Genomic DNA, 16,870 nt, shown 5'->3' with positions numbered 1-16,870 from the left:
ACCGGGTCAGGCCCTCAGGCAGTTTCCCACAGCTAAGGTGTTCCTGCTGTCTGGCCTTCTCCTCTTTAAAAGGTCCAGAGTCCCTGAAGGCCATGCATTTGGTCCCCAAATATTCATTGGGTTTCTCCCTCTGCCAGGCACTTAGAGCAAACCAAGAAGATCCCTGCTGTAACAGTGCTTAAACAGGGACATAAAAACTAGGATAAAAATATAGGAAGGTTCACCAAGGAGGATATACAGATGGCAAATAAACCTGTTGCCACTGAGTCGATTCTCACTCATAGTGAATCTATAGGACAGAGCAGAACTGCCCCCATAGGATTTCCAAGAAGTGGCTGGTAGATTTGAACTGCTGACCTTTTGGTTAGTAGCCTGAGCTCTTAACCACTGCACCACCAGGGCCCCACAGATAGTAAATAAGCCATCTTATTTGAAAAGATGTTCAACATCATTAGAGCCATCAGGGAAATGCAAATTAAAACCACAATGAGATATCACTACACACCTACCAGAATGACTAAAATAAAAAATAGTGATAACACCAAGTGCTGGTGAGGATGCAGAGAAACTGGATCACTCATACATTGCTCGTGGAAATGGAAAATGGTACAGCCACTCTGGAAAACAGTTTGGCAGTTTCTTAAAAACCTCAATTTGCAACTAGCACACACTGTTGAGCATTTAAATCAGAGAAATGAAAACTTATGACCACATATAACCTGTATATGAATGTTCACAGAAGCTTTATTCGTAACAGCCAAAAAACTGGAAACAACCAGATGTCCTTCAATAGGTGAATGGTTCAACACACAGTGCTACCGCTATACCATGGAATATCACTCAGCAATAAAGAGAGAGAGAGAAAAACAAACAAACAAACAAAAAAAACTATTGCCACTGGAAGCAACCTGGATGAACCAGAATGAAAAAAGCCAATGCCCATAGGTGACACAGTGTATGATTCCATTTACAGTAGCTTCCCCCATCTGCGATTTCACTTTCTTGGTTTTAGTTACCTGTGGTCAACTGCAGTCAAACATGTTAAATGGAAAATTCCAGAAATAATTCATAAATTTTAAATTGTGAGCCATTCTGAGCAGCATGATGAAATCTCATGCTGTCTTGCCCAGGGTGTGAATCATCTTTTTCCAGTGTATTCACGCTGTATATGATACCCGTCTGTTAGTCACGTAGCAGCCATCTTGGTTATCAGATCAACTGTCATGGGATCGCAGTCTTGTGTTCAAGTAACCCTTATTTTACTTAATAATGGCCCCAAAGCCCAAGAGTAGTGATGCTGGCAATTCAGATATGCCAAAGAGAAGCCGAAAAGTGCCTCCTTGAGGTTGCTAAGATCTACGGTAAGAACGAATCTTCTATCCGTGAAATGGTGAAGAAGGAAAAAGAAATTTGCGCTAGTTTTGCTGTCGCACCTCAAACTGTTACAGCCACAGTGCGTGATACGTGCTTAGTTCAGACGGAAAAGGCATTAAATTTGTGGGTGGGAGACATGAACAGAAAACGTGTTCCAACTGATGGCAATGTGTTACACCAGAAAGCATGGAACCTATATGATATTATCTCACATTATCACAAGAAGAAGGGTGAGTACAGTACCATATTTTGTGAGAGAGAGACCACATTCACTGGACTTTTATTATAGTATATTGTTAAAACTGTTCTATTTTATTATTAGTTGTTGTTAATCTTAGTGTGCCTAATTTACAAATTAAAATTTATCATAGCTATGTGTGTATAGGAAGAAACATTGTATATATAGGGTTTGCTACTATCTGCAGTTTCAGGCATCCACTAGGGCTCTTGGAATGTGTCCTCCGTGGATAAGGGAGGACTAGTGTATATAATATACCTTAGATGATGAAAGTATAGAAATGGAGAACAGTGGTTGCCAGGAGTTAAGGAGGGACAATAGTGAACTGGATGTGGGTGGAAAAGGGCAACACGAGGGATCTTTGTGATGATGGAAATGTTCTGTAGCTTGACTATATCAGTGCCAATACCCTGAATGTGATATTGTACTATAGTTTTGCAAAGTGTTATGGGGAAACCTGGGTAAAATGTTCAAGGGGTATCTATTATTTCTTACAACTGCATGCAAATCTACAGTTAACTCAAAATAAAAAGTTAAAAAAGGAAACAACCTAAATGTAATAGATGCATGTGTGTATCATCTATCAACAGATCAGTCCATCCATCCATCCATCCATCCATCCATCCATCCATCCATCCATCCATCCATCCATCCATCCATCCATCCATCCATCCATCTCCTCATCCTCATCTATTATAGCAGGGTCACTGGGAGACCTCAAGCCTGTGTAACCAATAGGACATTATAGAAATGATGTGCGACTTCTGAGGCTGGGTCAGAAAAGACATCATTGTTCTAGCCTTACTCTCTCTCAAATCCCTCATTCTGGGGGAAGCTAGCTGCCATGTTGTGAGGACACTCAAGAAGCCTCATGAAGGGGTGTGCATGGTAAGGAACTGAGGCCTCCAGCTAACAGCCCTGAGAGTGAGCTACCTTGAGAGTGGACCCTCTAGCCCCAGACAAGCCTTTGGATGATAGCAGTTGCAGCTGACATCTTGGCTGTGACCTCATGAAAGACTCTGAACCAGAACCACTCACTTAAGCTGCTACCAAATTCCTGACCCACAAAAATTGTGAGATAGTAAATGTTTATGGTTGTTTTAAGCTGCTAAATTTTAGAGGCATTTGTTATGCAGAAATAGATTACTAATACAGGGGCACTATTCATTTCATAGACATGACAGATTTGTTATATTTATCATGACATTTTTCTAGCAGATGGCAGTTAAATGCCTCGGTCTAACAAAATCAGTATATTACAACAATTTTTTGATAGGAAGTAAAATATATTGAGGAAGTGACACTTTTTTCTAATGCTCACAAAGCCACCCTATGGGCAGCAAGGGTCCTGATCCTTAGAGGGGTCTTCTTGCTGAGAAGACTATAAATGAAATGACCCTGAGACCATTAAATAAAAAGCCAAAGGCAGTAAAACCCCAGGAAATTAGTTGTCTGAGGAGAGCCAAGTTTTCTTGCTTGCTAAGGGTGTATTCCTTTAAAGACAACTAGACCAGAAAACCCAAACCCATTCCTGTTGATTCTGACTCATGGCGACCCTATGTGTTACAGAGTAGAACTGCTCCATAGGGTTTTTTTTTTTTTAATTGTGCTTTAGGTGGAAGTTTACAGTTCAAGTTAGTTTCTCATTCAAAAATCTATACACATATTGTTTTGTGACATTGGTTGCAATCCCCGCAATGTGACAGCACTCTCCCCCTTTCCACCCCGGGATCCTTGTGTTCATTCATCCAGTTTTCCGGTCCCTTCAGCCAGTTTTCCTGCCTTGTCGTCTTGCTTTTTGCTCCGTAGGGTTTTCTTGGCTATAATCCTTAGGGAAGCAGATTGCCAGGCCTTTCTTCTGCAGTGCCGCTGGATGGATTCAAACTGCGAACCCTTAAGGTTATCAGGCAAGCACAAGCCATTTGCACCATCCAGGGACCTCAAAACTGTTTTAAAATGCTTTTTCAGGCAAAATCCCCACACATTTCTTAAGCTCTTCTCTTTTTTATTAAATAGAGGAGACAGAACCTATCAGACCATGTGTTGGGGTCAGTGTCTCACTGTGCAGCAATCACATTGCAGTGCACTAAGGAAAGAGAGCACTTGGCCCTACGATGAATGATGAACGTCCTGCCTCCTGAGGCTTTGGTGGAATGTCACCTTGGGAGTGGGAATCAGGGAACAACAGCTGTGTGACTCTGGGAGGCCCCTCCACCTCTCTGGGTTTCTGTTTCCTCATTATGAAAGGGGAGGTGATAACGACCATTTCATCAGCCGGTTATGAGACATCTGCTAACTCCCCGTCATGACCTTGAGGATCTGGAAGCACAAGATGGATCTGGCAATGCAAAGGTGGCCACAGGCTGGGTGACTCTGGACTCAAGACTTCTGGCTGCACCTTGGTTTGTAGCTTCTGTTCCATTCCCAGAGGAGCGGATGTAACCGCAGTAGCTCGGTAGCTTAGGGCTCAGGCTTGTTTTTCCAGGCAGGAGACTAACTTCAGGGATGAGTAGTGGTCAGAGGTGGGGGCTGTCACTTACTGTTTCATTGTCTCCTTGGGAAGAAGTGCCCCCACCTTGCACTCTGGGAGCATCCCTGGTGACCCTGAGATTCCCATGCCCTGGGGGCAGTGGACAGCACTGTCTCAAAAGGGATGCCGTGGCTCCTTCATCCCCACCCCTCCCATCGCCCAAGCTAGGGCAGTTCTGTCTCCAAGAATAACATGCTCAGGAAAAAAAAAATTAAACACACACACACAAATGAAAAACAAAACAAACAATTCTCAATGGCTAGTGGAGGTTTGATGCAAAAGATGAAACTCTGGTAGGAAGGGAACAGAAAAAATATATAGATCAAAAAAAGGGGGCAGAAGGGAAAGTGGGGAGAGGAGCTCCTGGCATATTTGGGTTCTCTGTAATTCTGATTTCCTCCAGAGATCACTTGCTCCAGGACAGGGTCTGTCTCTCCTGTCTGTCTCATTCCCAGTATGCTATAAAGCAGGAACATGGTCCCCATTAACCCACTGTCGTCGGGTCACTTCCGACTCATGGCGACCCCATGTGTTACCGAGTAGAACTGAGCTCCACAGGGTTTTCTTGGCTGTAATCTTTATGGAAGCAGATCACCAGGCCCTTTTTCCATGGCACTGCTGGGTAGGTTCGAACTGCCAACGTTTCGATTAGTAGCCATGTGCAAATAGTTCGCATTACCCAGGGATGATAGGAACATAATAGAGGCTCAAAAACATTTGCTGAATGAATGAGACAGGTTCAAGTAAACAATGAGGATAGCCTTGAATTCACCAAAGGCTGGTGGGACGAGCCCAATCCTCTGTGTTGGGGACACCTGACATTTATATGGAGCCTGCTATTCATAAGACACTTACACTGATTCATTTCATCCTTACTGCGGGTATGAACCCCATCTGACGGATGAGAAAACTGAGGATCAGAGAGGCTAAGCAACCTGCCCAAGCTACACAGCTGAAAAACAGCAGGGCAGGGCCTTGATTTCTGCTCCATGCCTCTTCTCTTTCCTGTTCTCTGTGGCTGCCTTGGTGGTGGGACTTTCGGGACAATTCTATCTGTCTAATTCACAGGTCCAGCACCTTCCTGAATCCCTGCTCAGCTCAGCACATCTGGGGCTCAGGGTGATGCTTCATTTGCCAAATCCCCGGGAAGGCTGCCCCAGCTGCAGACTCCCACAGCCTTGGAGCTGGCCCCACCCCCAGTCTCTAACTCCTCCCTGCCTGAGGCCTGTGCTTCAAAGCCACTAGGCGGGAATTTTCGAGGCTGGGGCAAGGGTGGGGGCGAGAGTAAGGGTGAGGGTGGGGCTGCGCCTGGCAGAGAAGGGATGTGGATTTTCTCTGCAGACGTGGGAATGAGGCTGGGCAGCAGCTAAATGCATCTTCTAAGCAGGTTCCTACACCCTGTGGTGGGTATAGGCGCTGAAACTCACAAGGGGTGGTGGGCCCGAGTAGGATGGACGGTTGGGAGGCTGGGCCCAAGCAGCTGGTCACCCCCGGATCTCTGCTGGGCACATCCTGCCCTGCCCTTGGCAGTTCCCCTGAGCAGGGCGGCCCCACCCCTTGGCCCCAGAATGCCCCTGGGGCATTGGGTGCCCCTGAGGCTGGGAGGCTGGGCCACTTCAACTTCCAGCCTGTGCCCTGCCTGGCGTGAGCACCCCAGGCAGAGCTCCAGCTCGGTAAAGCCAGCCTCACCTGCTCTGTCTTCCCACCAGGCTATGCCTGGAGCCCACAGACCCCAGCTCAGAGAGGCCTCACGCAACCCTTCAGGCCCACGGCTTGGAGCTGGCTGGTTTCGTGAAATGTGCCCTGAGCTTCCCTCCTCTGCCAAAGGCCACAGCCATCCAGATGTTCCCTTGAAGCAGAAAGGCAGGCCCTGCCCACCTCACAGCAATCTGGCATCCCCCTCTTCCTCTGCCCACAACTCCTCTGCTTTTCCCAGGACAAGAGTGGGAGGGCAGGGGCAGAGGCCAGGCCCCGTAGTCCGACACTCTTGGGTTCTAATCCCACCACTGAGAGATTTTCTCCATGTCCCTGAGCTTTCTCTCCCGTGGCCAGGGACACAAGTCCCTGCTTTGGTCATTCTCTGTTGTCGTCCCCAGGGCTAGGAATGCCACGTGCTCATTGAGCTTTGCATTAGGAAAAGCTTGTTCAAGTCCATTTTTAGCTAGGATGCCTGTGTGGAGAAAGAAGTGTTTGCTTATACTGGTGAACTGACCTGCCCAGGGTCACAGAACTAGCTAAGTGGCAGAGACCCCAGACCTCTTGTCTTGTAGCCCAGGCTCTGTCCCCTGTATCTCTCAGTCACCGCCCCATCCTTACCACCACCACGGCCACCCTCCCTCCATCTCCTCTCCCACTCCACATTTCCTTGCTTTTATCAGAACAAAGTCTAGGGCCACCCTTAAGGTTTGGAGTAGGGACAAAAACTAGGGTGAGCTTATTTCCCCCTAAATTCTTACCAGGGATGAAATACACATGGAGGGCAGAGTTAAGGGTACCTAAGAGGGCAGCCTGAGGGACAGTGAGGAAGAGCGAGGAGATGTCCCCTTCCTGGGTCCTGGTGAGGGGATGGGAGTGGGGGGTGTCTGAGTGTCTGAGTTGAATAACGCCCACCTAGAGGAGCCCCTTCTTACAGCAGCTGCCTGTCAGCCTCTGGGCAAACCCACACTGTCCCCTCCCCCCACCCAATTCAGGGCTGGGAGCCTTTTATTTTTCAAAGCACTTTCACCAACTTGGTCGCAGGCAAGGCCAGTTTATACACATTTTATAGATGAGGTCAGTAAAGAGAAGTGAGGTTGAGTGACTTGCTTAAGGTCACAAAACAATGGGGTGAAATGACTGTTATGGGGTGAAATGACTGTTGGAGAATGCATATCCCGCCCCACCCCACCCCGCCCCCCGCCAAGGCCATGTCTTTGTCTACTGTACCTTCAAGTAGACCTGCAGGAGTATAAGAAGTGAGTTCTCTAAGGAGCAAGCTGGAAGGAAGCTGGAGGGGCTGCCGGGTCCCTCTGCAGACAGCTGGAGCACCGGCCTGGTGCTTTATGCTGTTGTTCTTTAATTATTTATTCAACCTTTATTGGTAATGGGGGAGGTGAGGTCGGGGGTGAGGGGTAAGGTCAGGGGTGGGGGAGGAGACTTGTTTTCTATTCAGAAAAATTGCACACCTCTTTCCTTATGTTCAAAATAAAGAATTTACTACTTGTGTTTATTACAGGCGATTCCCGAGCCAGAAAACTCCTTGGGAGGCTTATTAAACCTTATTAAACCACTGAAAATTTAGATAATAAAATAAATCACTCGCCTCCCATAAACAACACGAGACCGTGCACTACTGAGTTTCGGAATTGCAGCTGCCTCTGGATGCCTTTTCAGGAGGGGGCCGTGGCTGGTCTGCTGTCGCTCCCTGCGGCCTGCACAGCATGTCACAAACTTAAGCGGGGTGGTGAGAGAGGATGATTGGGGTGCAACATATCTTGGCCCATGGAGGAGTGCTGTTCTTTTTAGCCTTTCTGCCCAGAGGGGCTGTCTCCTTCACAGGAGTGGGGATGGTTCAGATTTTGCTAGTAATTTTAAGAGGTTGCGTGTGGACATCTGGCACCCTATTTCCAACCCTTCCCAGGGATATTTTAGTGTCCCTTCTAGAAGGCACCAAGGCAACTGCACAGCTGGCCCACCACCTCTACACCATGCCAAGGGCTCCCAGTGCTGCAGACAGGACTTGGGAAGCTGAGCCCATTGCTGCTGAGCTGCAGGATTTTATGCTGCAGGAAAGTGGATGCCTGGTACAGGGGCCACAGCTGGGACAGACAAAGGTGAGTTCTTTGGGGTAGGGAAGAATGAGGAGTAAGGCTGACAAATGCCCAGGCATGCACTTAGCAGTTAGTTAGCTGCTGTGGGATTGGCCCTCCAAAACATGGCGACCCCTCGCCCTCTGTGGCAAGTGGCTTGGTGGGGGTATGTGTGTGTGTGTGGGATAGTGAGGTCTTGCAAGCTAGGGTGAGGCATCTGGATTGTATTTAAGAGGCCATGGGAAGGTTCTAGGCCAGAGAGGAATCTGCTGGGTGCTGCACTGAGGACGGCGTTGGCAGCAGGCAGTGCTGGAGAGGTGAGGGAAGGGCAGCTGGAAACCAGAGAGATTGCATCTCCTGACCCCATGAAGCCGCTCCCATCATTCATGGCCATCCCCCTGCCCTTCTCCCTGACCCAGACCTCCGGGTAGGATCCAGTAGGGGAGGGGCTCCAAGGGGTGGGAGGAAGAGGGACAGAGTCACGCAAGGCCTTGTTTCAGATGTCCTGGTTTTCCCTCGGCCCTCAGAAAACACTCCTGCCTTCCTGCTGCTATCTGCCTTGATTTGGAGACAATGTCCCAAGCAGGCTAGTGGATGGCCTCAAGGATCTCAACCCTGCCTGTGTTTTCCAAAGGAAGTGAAACCTCAGATTTGCCTCAGAACTTGCACTTTTCTTCTATGCAAACGCCATCCACCAAGAGACCCGCCTGGCATTTGGCTGGGGAAGAACCAACTGGAAGCTTGCAATTTCCAGGCGTAATTGCACAGCTACATATAATGTTATTATATAGAACTTTCATTGCACGGAGAGAGTCCAAGCATTTCCGTTTCCTACTTATACTCGAGCCCGGCCTCGTCTCTGCTATAATTTCCCCCTTGCCCACTGCAGAAGTGACAGCTGTTTGGTTCCAGGAGACCTTCCCAAAGACGAGGCAATTAGGGAGTGAGATGGGAGCCCATTTGTTATGAGCAGTTTGCTCACGGAATACAAGTTAACAAAATGTTATTGATCACCTGCCACATGCCTGACCTGGGCTTCTTGCTGTGTGGGATTCAAAGAAAGACCCCAAACCTGCTTTTGGGGAGCTTCCAGTTTCACTGAGCAGATAAGACTGACCCACAGCAAAATATCAGAGAAAAATGTGAGCCAATAAGGAGTCCAGTGTGGGTGGGTCCTGTGATTAGGGATCTGGGATCCAGTAGGTCACAGATGGGCAAGGTCAGGGCTGGACCACCACTAAGGTATCTGGGCAGGACCCCAGATGCCAGGCCACCAGTGATGGAGATGAGTGTGATGCCAACAGCAAGCGCCCCCTTCTGAGCATAGCTGAGAGTCCTGCCCTCCCCTCCATGATCAGTCCCTCCAGTGCAAATGTCAGGGGACAGGAGCCTTCCTTTCCAGCACCAAGGACTGGACTCTTTCAAAGCCTCCAGGGAGGGGGCCTCACCATTCAACACCTTGTAGAGTAACTACTCCCCAGCCATCAGCATTCATCCATTTGTTCTGAGATTTCTACTCTCCAGACTATCATAAAGTACAGTGAAAATGTTCTCAGGGCACAGGTAGGCCCCCACCCCCTACTCACTGCCACCAACAGAAGCCTAACTGAGCCATTGATGAGCTAGAACGGGCTCGGAAATTTCCTTATACCTAGGAAGCCTGGTTCCCCTCTGAAGTCTCAAGATGAAAAATGCTGAAGAAATACAAGGTTAAAGAGTTGGCAAAAAACATCATTATTTGTAGATGATATGATTGAACATATTCCTATACAAACAATGGGCAAGTTAAAAAGTATGTTACAAGAACCCATTTACTTGGCAACAAAAATAGATTCAATACTTAGGAATAAGCTAGTAAGAAATAAGTAAAATCCATAGAAAGAAAGTTTTAAAGTACTATTGAAATGCTTTTTAAGAAAACTTAACTAAATGGAAAGATACATCCTGTTCTTGGGTGGGGAGGCACAATATTATAAAGATGCCAATTCTCCTTAAATAATTCAATAAATGTAATATGATCCCAATAAAAATATCAACCAGAATTTCTATTGAAATTAGATAAGCTGATTTCTAAAGTTCATATAGAAAAATAAACATTTAATAGCCCAGAAATTTTTGAAAAAGGTAAGTAATGGGAGTGGTGGGACTATCTCTATGAAAACACATTATAAAGCCATAAAAATAAAATATTTGGCACTGTATCATGAACAGAAAAACCAATCAATAGAATGTCATGGACAGTTCAAAAAAGACTCACATAAATTCATATACATATGACTGAGGTATATAATAAAGGTGGAATTTCAATTTTTATCTTAAGATAGATTTTTCAGTAAATGGGATTGGGACAAGTGGCCAATGATGCGGGAAATAAAACAAAACAAAATGGTGAGTTCACTCCCTACACCAAAATGAATCCCAGGTACAACAAAGATTTAGAAGTCAAAAAAAAAAAAAAAAGAATAAAAGAATCGAGAAAAGAAAACATTAGAGATTTACTTTATAATCTCAAAGGGGAAATGCTTTTCTAAGTAAGACAGAAAACCCAGAAGCCACAAATATTGATAAATTTGAATAAATAATAGTTTAAAAGAATATGCAGTCAAAACTTCCATTACAAAATCAGAAGACAAATGAAATGGGAAAAATACTTGCAAAACATATGAGGAGGGGCTAATTACTGTTATAAAGAGAGAGCTTATATCAACAAATCAGGAAAAGATTTACAGTCTACTAGAAAAATCAGCAAAAACCACAGAAGAGGAATATCACAGAAAAAAAACTACAAACAGCTTAATTTTTTTTTTTTTTTTGCTGTTGTCAATTTGATCCCGTATAGATAATTCTTAAAAGATCATAATGCTCAAGGCAGACCTTTTTTTACTAGATAAGCTAAACTATTGTTCGATTTTAAGATGACTTGAGGGGATATTTTGGTTTAAAGATTATAGTTTAAAGATTATAGTTTCAGGGGTTTGCCCACCATCCATGGCTCCAGAAAGTCTAGAGTCCATGAGAATTTGAAATTCTGTTCTGCATTTTTCCCTCATTTTGATCAAAGATTCTTTCATAGAATCTTTGATCAAAATGTTCAGTAATGGTAGCTGGGCACCATCCAGTTCTGGTCTCGTGGCAAAGGAGGCAGTTATTCATGGAGGCAATTAGCCATACATTCCATATCCTCCTCCTATTTCTGACTTTCCTTCTTCCTCTGTTGCTCCAGGTGAATAGAGACCAATTGTGCCTTGGATGGCTGCTTGCAAGCTTTTAAGATCCCAGGCACTATGCAACCAATGAGCAGGTAGAACAGAAGCACCGAACACGTTATTAGGCCTATTAACTGGCATGTCCCATGAAACCATGACCCTAAACCTCCAAACCAAGGAACCAAATCCCATGAGGTGTTTGGTTGTACATAAGCAGCCTCAGCAGCTACTCTTTTTGTTGTTGTTGTTGTTGTTGTTGTAAATATATCTATCATACAACTTTTGCCAGTTCAGCTTTTTACAGGTGTACAACTTACTGACAGCAATTACGAAAATCAGCTGTGCAATCCTACCCTTAATCAATGCGATGTTTCATTACCGTTAACCACCTTTCCCCGCTCCCTCCTACCTCTGGTAACCACTAATAAACTTTGGGTCTCTATACATTTGCCTTTTCTTGTCTTTTTATATAAGTGAGATCATACAATATTCATCCTTTTGTGATTGGCTTATTTCACCCAGTATAATGTCTTGCAGCTCCATCCACACTGTAGCATGTATCAAAACTTCATTTCTCCTACTGGCTGAGTAGGATTCCATTGTATGGATGTACCACAGTTTATCCATTCATCAGTTGATGGGCATTTAGGTTGTTTCCGCCTTTTGGCTACTGTGAATAGTGCTGCAATGAACATTGGTGTACAAGTCTTTTTCTGAGCCTCCACTTTCAAGTCTTTTAGGTATATACCTACAAGAGGAATTGCTGGGTCATGTGGTAGTTCTATTTGTAGTTTTTGAGGAACGTCCACATTGTTTACCACAATGGCTGTATCATTTTGCATTCCCACCAGCAATGGATGAGGGTTCCACTTCTCTACATCCTAGCCAACATTTGTTACTTTGTTTTTTTTCTTAGCCATCCTAACTTTGTTTTTTTTCTTAGCCATCCTAACCAAAAACAAACCCACTGCCCGCGAGTCCATTCCAACTCACAGTGACCCTAATGGGACAGAGTATAACTGTCCTACAGAGCTTCCAAGGCTGTGAATCTTTACGGAAGCAGACTGCTGCATCTTTCTCCTGAGGAGTGGCTGGTGGGTTTGAACCACCGATCTTTTAGTTAGCAGCCAAGTGCTAACTTGGCTCCTTTAGCCATCCTAGTGGGAGTGAAATGGTATCTCATTGTGGTTTTGATTTGCATCTCTCTGATGGCTAATGACACTGAGCATCTTTTCATGTGTCTGGTGGCCATCTGAATGTCCTCACTGGTGAAATGTCTGTTCAAGTCCTTTGCCCATTTTATGACTGGGTTATTTGTCTTTTTGTTACTAAGTTGTCAAAGTTTTATATATAATTTGGTTATTAGATTCTTGTTGGCTATATGGTTTCCAAAGTTATTCTCCCAGTTGGTAGCTTGTTTCTTCACTTTCTTGGTAAAGTCTTTTTGATGAACAAAAGTTTTTAATTTTTATGAGGTTCCATTTATTAATTTTGTCTTTTGCTGTTTGTGCTTTGGTTATTATATTTGAAAATCCATTGTTGAAAGCTGGGCCTGACAGTTTTGCCCCTGCTTCTTGTTCTAAGAATTTTATGGTTTTAATTTGTACATTTAGGTCCTTAATCCATTTTGAATTTCTTTTTGTACATGGTGTGGAGGCATGGATCCTGTTTTATTTTTCTCCACTTGGAAATCCAATTTTCTCAGCACCATTTATTGAAGAGACTCTTCTTTCTCCATCAAATGGACTTAGCACCCTTCTCAAAAATCAGTTGACCATAGATGTGTGGGTTTATTTCTGGACTCAATTCTATTTCGTTGGTCTATGTGTCTATTGTTACACCAGTACCAGGCTGTTTTGATTACTGTAGCTGTATAGTATGCTTTAAAATCAGGAAGTGTGAGTCCTCCTACGATGTTCTTCTGTTTCAACATTGTTTTGTCCATTTGGCACCGCTTGCCATTCCAAATAACATTGAGGGTTGGTTTTTCTATTTCTCTAAAGAAGGCTTTTGGAATTTTGATAGAAACTGCATTGGATCTATGGATCCCTTTGAGTAGTACTGACATCTTAACAATATTAAGTATTCCAATCCATGAACATGGAACATATTTCCATTTATTAAGTCTTTTTTAATCTCTTTCGGCAGTGTTTTATAGTTTTTATTGTATAAGTCCTTCACTGTCCCGGTTAGATTTATTCCTAGGTATTTTATTCTCTTAGATGCTATTACAAATGGAATTGCTTCCCTAATTTCCCTTTTGGATTTCTCATTGCTGGTGTGTAAAAACCGAACTGATTTTTGTTTATTGACCTTGTATGCTGCAACTTTGCTAAATTGCTTAATTAGCTCTAGAAATTTTCTGGTGAACTCTTTGGGATTTTCTATATATAGGATCATATCATCTGCAAATAGAAATAATTTTACTTCTTCTTTTCCAATCTGGATACATTTTATTTCTTTTTCTTGTCTTACTGCTCTGGCTAGTACTTCTAATATAATATTGAATAGAAGTGGTGAGATCTGGCACCCTTGTCTTGTTCCCGATTTCAAGGGGAAAGCTCTCAGTCTTTATCCATTAAGCATAACGTTGGCTGTTGGCATTTTCATATATGCCCTGAATCACATTGAGGAATTCCCCTTCTCTTACAATCTTCTTTAGGGTTTTCATTAAGAAAAGGTGTTGGATTTTATCAAATGCTTTTTCTGCATCCATAGAGATGATCACATGGTTGTTTTCCTTCATTCTACTGATGTAATGTATCACGTTGATTGCTTTTCTAATGTTGAACCATCCCTGCATTCCTGGAATAAATTCCACTTGGTCATGATTTCACAGTGGTTAAGAGCTCGGCTGCTAACCAAAAGGTCGGCAGTTTGAATCCACTGGCCGCTCCTCGGAAACCCTATTGGGCAGTTCTACTCTGTCCTATAGGGTCGCTATGAGTCAGAATCGACTTGACAGCAATGGGTTTGGGTATTTTTTTGGTCGTGGTGTATGACTCTTTTAATATGCTGTTGGATTCTGTTCACTAGTTGTTTGTTGAGGATTTTTGCATTTACATTCATATAAGACTGTCATTTTCTTTTCTTGTAGTGTCTTTGTCTGGTTTGGGTATCAGGGTTATAATTGTTTCATAGAATGAATTAGGGAGTATTCCTTCCTTCTCTATCCTTTGGAAAATTTTAAGCAGTACTGGTGTCAGTTATTCTCTAAATGTTTGGTAAAAGTTCCCAGTGAAGCCATCTGGTCCAGGCTTTTTTTTTTGTTGGGAGGTTTTTGATCTCTTCACTTGGTATGGGTCTGGAGAGTGGTTCTATTTCCTCTTGAGTCAGTGTGGGTAGGTTGTATGCTTCTAAGAATTTGTCCATTTTATCTAGGTTATCCAGTTTGTTGCCATACAACTATTGATAATATTGTGTCATAATTCCTTTATTTCTTTCGAGTCAGTTGTAATGTCCCCTCTTTCATTTTTTATTTTGGTTATTTGCATCTTTTCTCTTTTCTTTGTCAACAAATAGCTTTTAAATATGTGAAAAATTCTCAACATCACTCAGCATCAAAGACATAAAAATTCAATAAATAGATTTTAATTTTCATCTATTAGATAGGCAAAAGTAAAAAATTCTGATGGCCCAGAAATTTCCCTTTTAGATATTTATCTTACAATTTCACCACCACATGTACTCAACTTGTGTACAAGGATAGCCCCTGCAGTACTGATTCTATAGTCAAAGACTGGAAGCAAACAGCATGTGTATCAATGCATGCTAGCTAGATATATCACGACATACTATGCAACCATTAAAAAGAATGAAGCACTACCGAAGTCATCTTTAAACAAAAAAAAAGTTTGGCTCAAAAAGTAAAGAATGTCATCCTTAAGTATTATGCTTAAAAAAAAAAATCTATATGAGATCAAATGGACAACAGTAACTCTAAAGCATAGATGTGAAGTTTGGGGGGGCAGTGAGCCTAAATTAATGGGGGTAAAACCACTAGAGCAGAAATAAGGAGCATTTTGACACCACGTGAAGAATGCTACCAATGTCACTGAACAATCTGTGCAGAAATTATTAAAGGGGAGCATGTTTTGATATGTATATTTTCACCAAAAATAAAAATTAAATAAAAAGGATGAGGCATATCTGTAGATGGATTTACAGAGAACTATCTTTAAGATTTATTGCTTAAAAAAAACATGGTGCACAGTGTGTGGTTTGCTGTCATTTGTTTGGAAAGAAAAAAGCCATATGTATACATTTGTTTGTAAATACATGGGCTATCTTTGGACAAGTACACTATAAACTGTTACCTGCTGCCTCCAAGGAGGAGTTGGGGGCGTGGTACGAGGAGGATTTATTTTCCTATACATACTCTTTGGTGTTTTTGAATTTTTAAAGCCATTATTATTAAATATGTTGAATGATTTGGCTTCTCTGTCTTCTTTGACAAACTCCCCAATCTTCTTTGCAATTTCCTGTGATGTCGGATCACGCTTATTTTGTTCTGGGGCCATTTAGCTACTCTGTCTCAGTTTTGGTTTGTTTTCCTAATTTTACTATGGTAAAATACATGTAACAAAAGTTTGCCATTTTAACCATTCTTAAGTGTACAATTCGGTGACACAAATTATATCCACGTTATGTAATCATCACCACTATCCATTTCTAAAAGTTTTCCATTACCCTAAACAGAAATTCAGTACTGCTTCAGCAATAGCTCCCAATTCCTCCTCCCTGCAGCCCCAAGATCTGTTTTTCTGTCTGTAAAATGGAATTAACGACACTGGGCTGTCTATCTCATGAATGGTTGCAAGAATCAAATGAGAACGTGGAAGAGGAGAGGTCTGGGCTGGCATGAAGTACTGGAGGATACTGCAGGGCCAGCACCTGCCTATTACACAGTATAGTCCTGTGGCTAGAAAGGCGCCATGCACCAGAACACAGTTCTCTAACAGTGAAAGAGCACAAGAATTCCGCCTCAAGAGGCTGTTCGTGAGTTCAACACTTATACAGCAATGGAGAACACAGGCACTAGAAGGAGCCATCATGTTGTTTGACACCTTCTGAACTTTAAGAATCCCAGGAAGAAGCCCAGGCTGCAAATGATGATTGTCACGATAACCATAAGCAAATCTTACTGTTTCACAGTTAACAACCTATTTTACATATATTAACTCATCAATTGCCCCCATTTTACGGATGTGGCCACTGAGCTCTAAAGGTGTGAAGTGACCCATTCAAGGCATCCAGCCAGCAAGTGGCTGAGCCTTCCCATGTGGACCCTGTCACTTCTCTACTACAGACCTTTTGAAGATTTCTTTTACGGGATACCACTGTCTCAGCAAGGAGCTCTTGGGGCACAATGGTTAAGTGCTTGGCTGCTAACCAAAAGGTCGGCAGTTTGAACCCACCAGTAGCTCCACAGGAGAAAAGACCCGGCCATCTGCTCCAGTAAAGATTACAGCCTAGGATACCCTATGGGGCAGTTCTACTCTGTCCTATAAGGTTGCTATGAGTTGGAATTGACTCGATGGCATACAACAACAGCAATAACCGTCTCAGTTGGCCCTTCACGGTCCTCCAAAGTCTGGTCTCAGCCTTATTCCCAGTGCTGTCTGACCTGGACTCTCCTGCAGGCTAGTCTCTGCGCTGCCCTCCAAACACATTGTGTTCTTTTCAGCCTCTGTGCCTGCTCCTTTAACCTGCTCACACTTCCGGTCCCACCTCT

General features: G+C 43.6%; 1 protein-coding gene across 1 annotated transcript in view; it reads right to left on the bottom strand.

The window, feature by feature from the left end:
- Nucleotides 1–16,870, bottom strand: part of ZBTB7C (zinc finger and BTB domain containing 7C) — a 110,359-nt gene that overhangs the window by 15,736 nt on the left and 77,753 nt on the right. The gene's annotated exons all lie outside the window — the stretch shown is intronic.

Source organism: Trichechus manatus, unplaced genomic scaffold, assembly GCF_000243295.1.
Source record: "Trichechus manatus latirostris isolate Lorelei unplaced genomic scaffold, TriManLat1.0 scaffold00272, whole genome shotgun sequence".
In the NCBI taxonomy this organism is placed as follows: Eukaryota; Metazoa; Chordata; class Mammalia; order Sirenia; family Trichechidae; genus Trichechus; species Trichechus manatus.
Note: the sequence above shows the minus strand (reverse complement) of the source record. Positions and strands in the feature narration are given on the sequence as shown.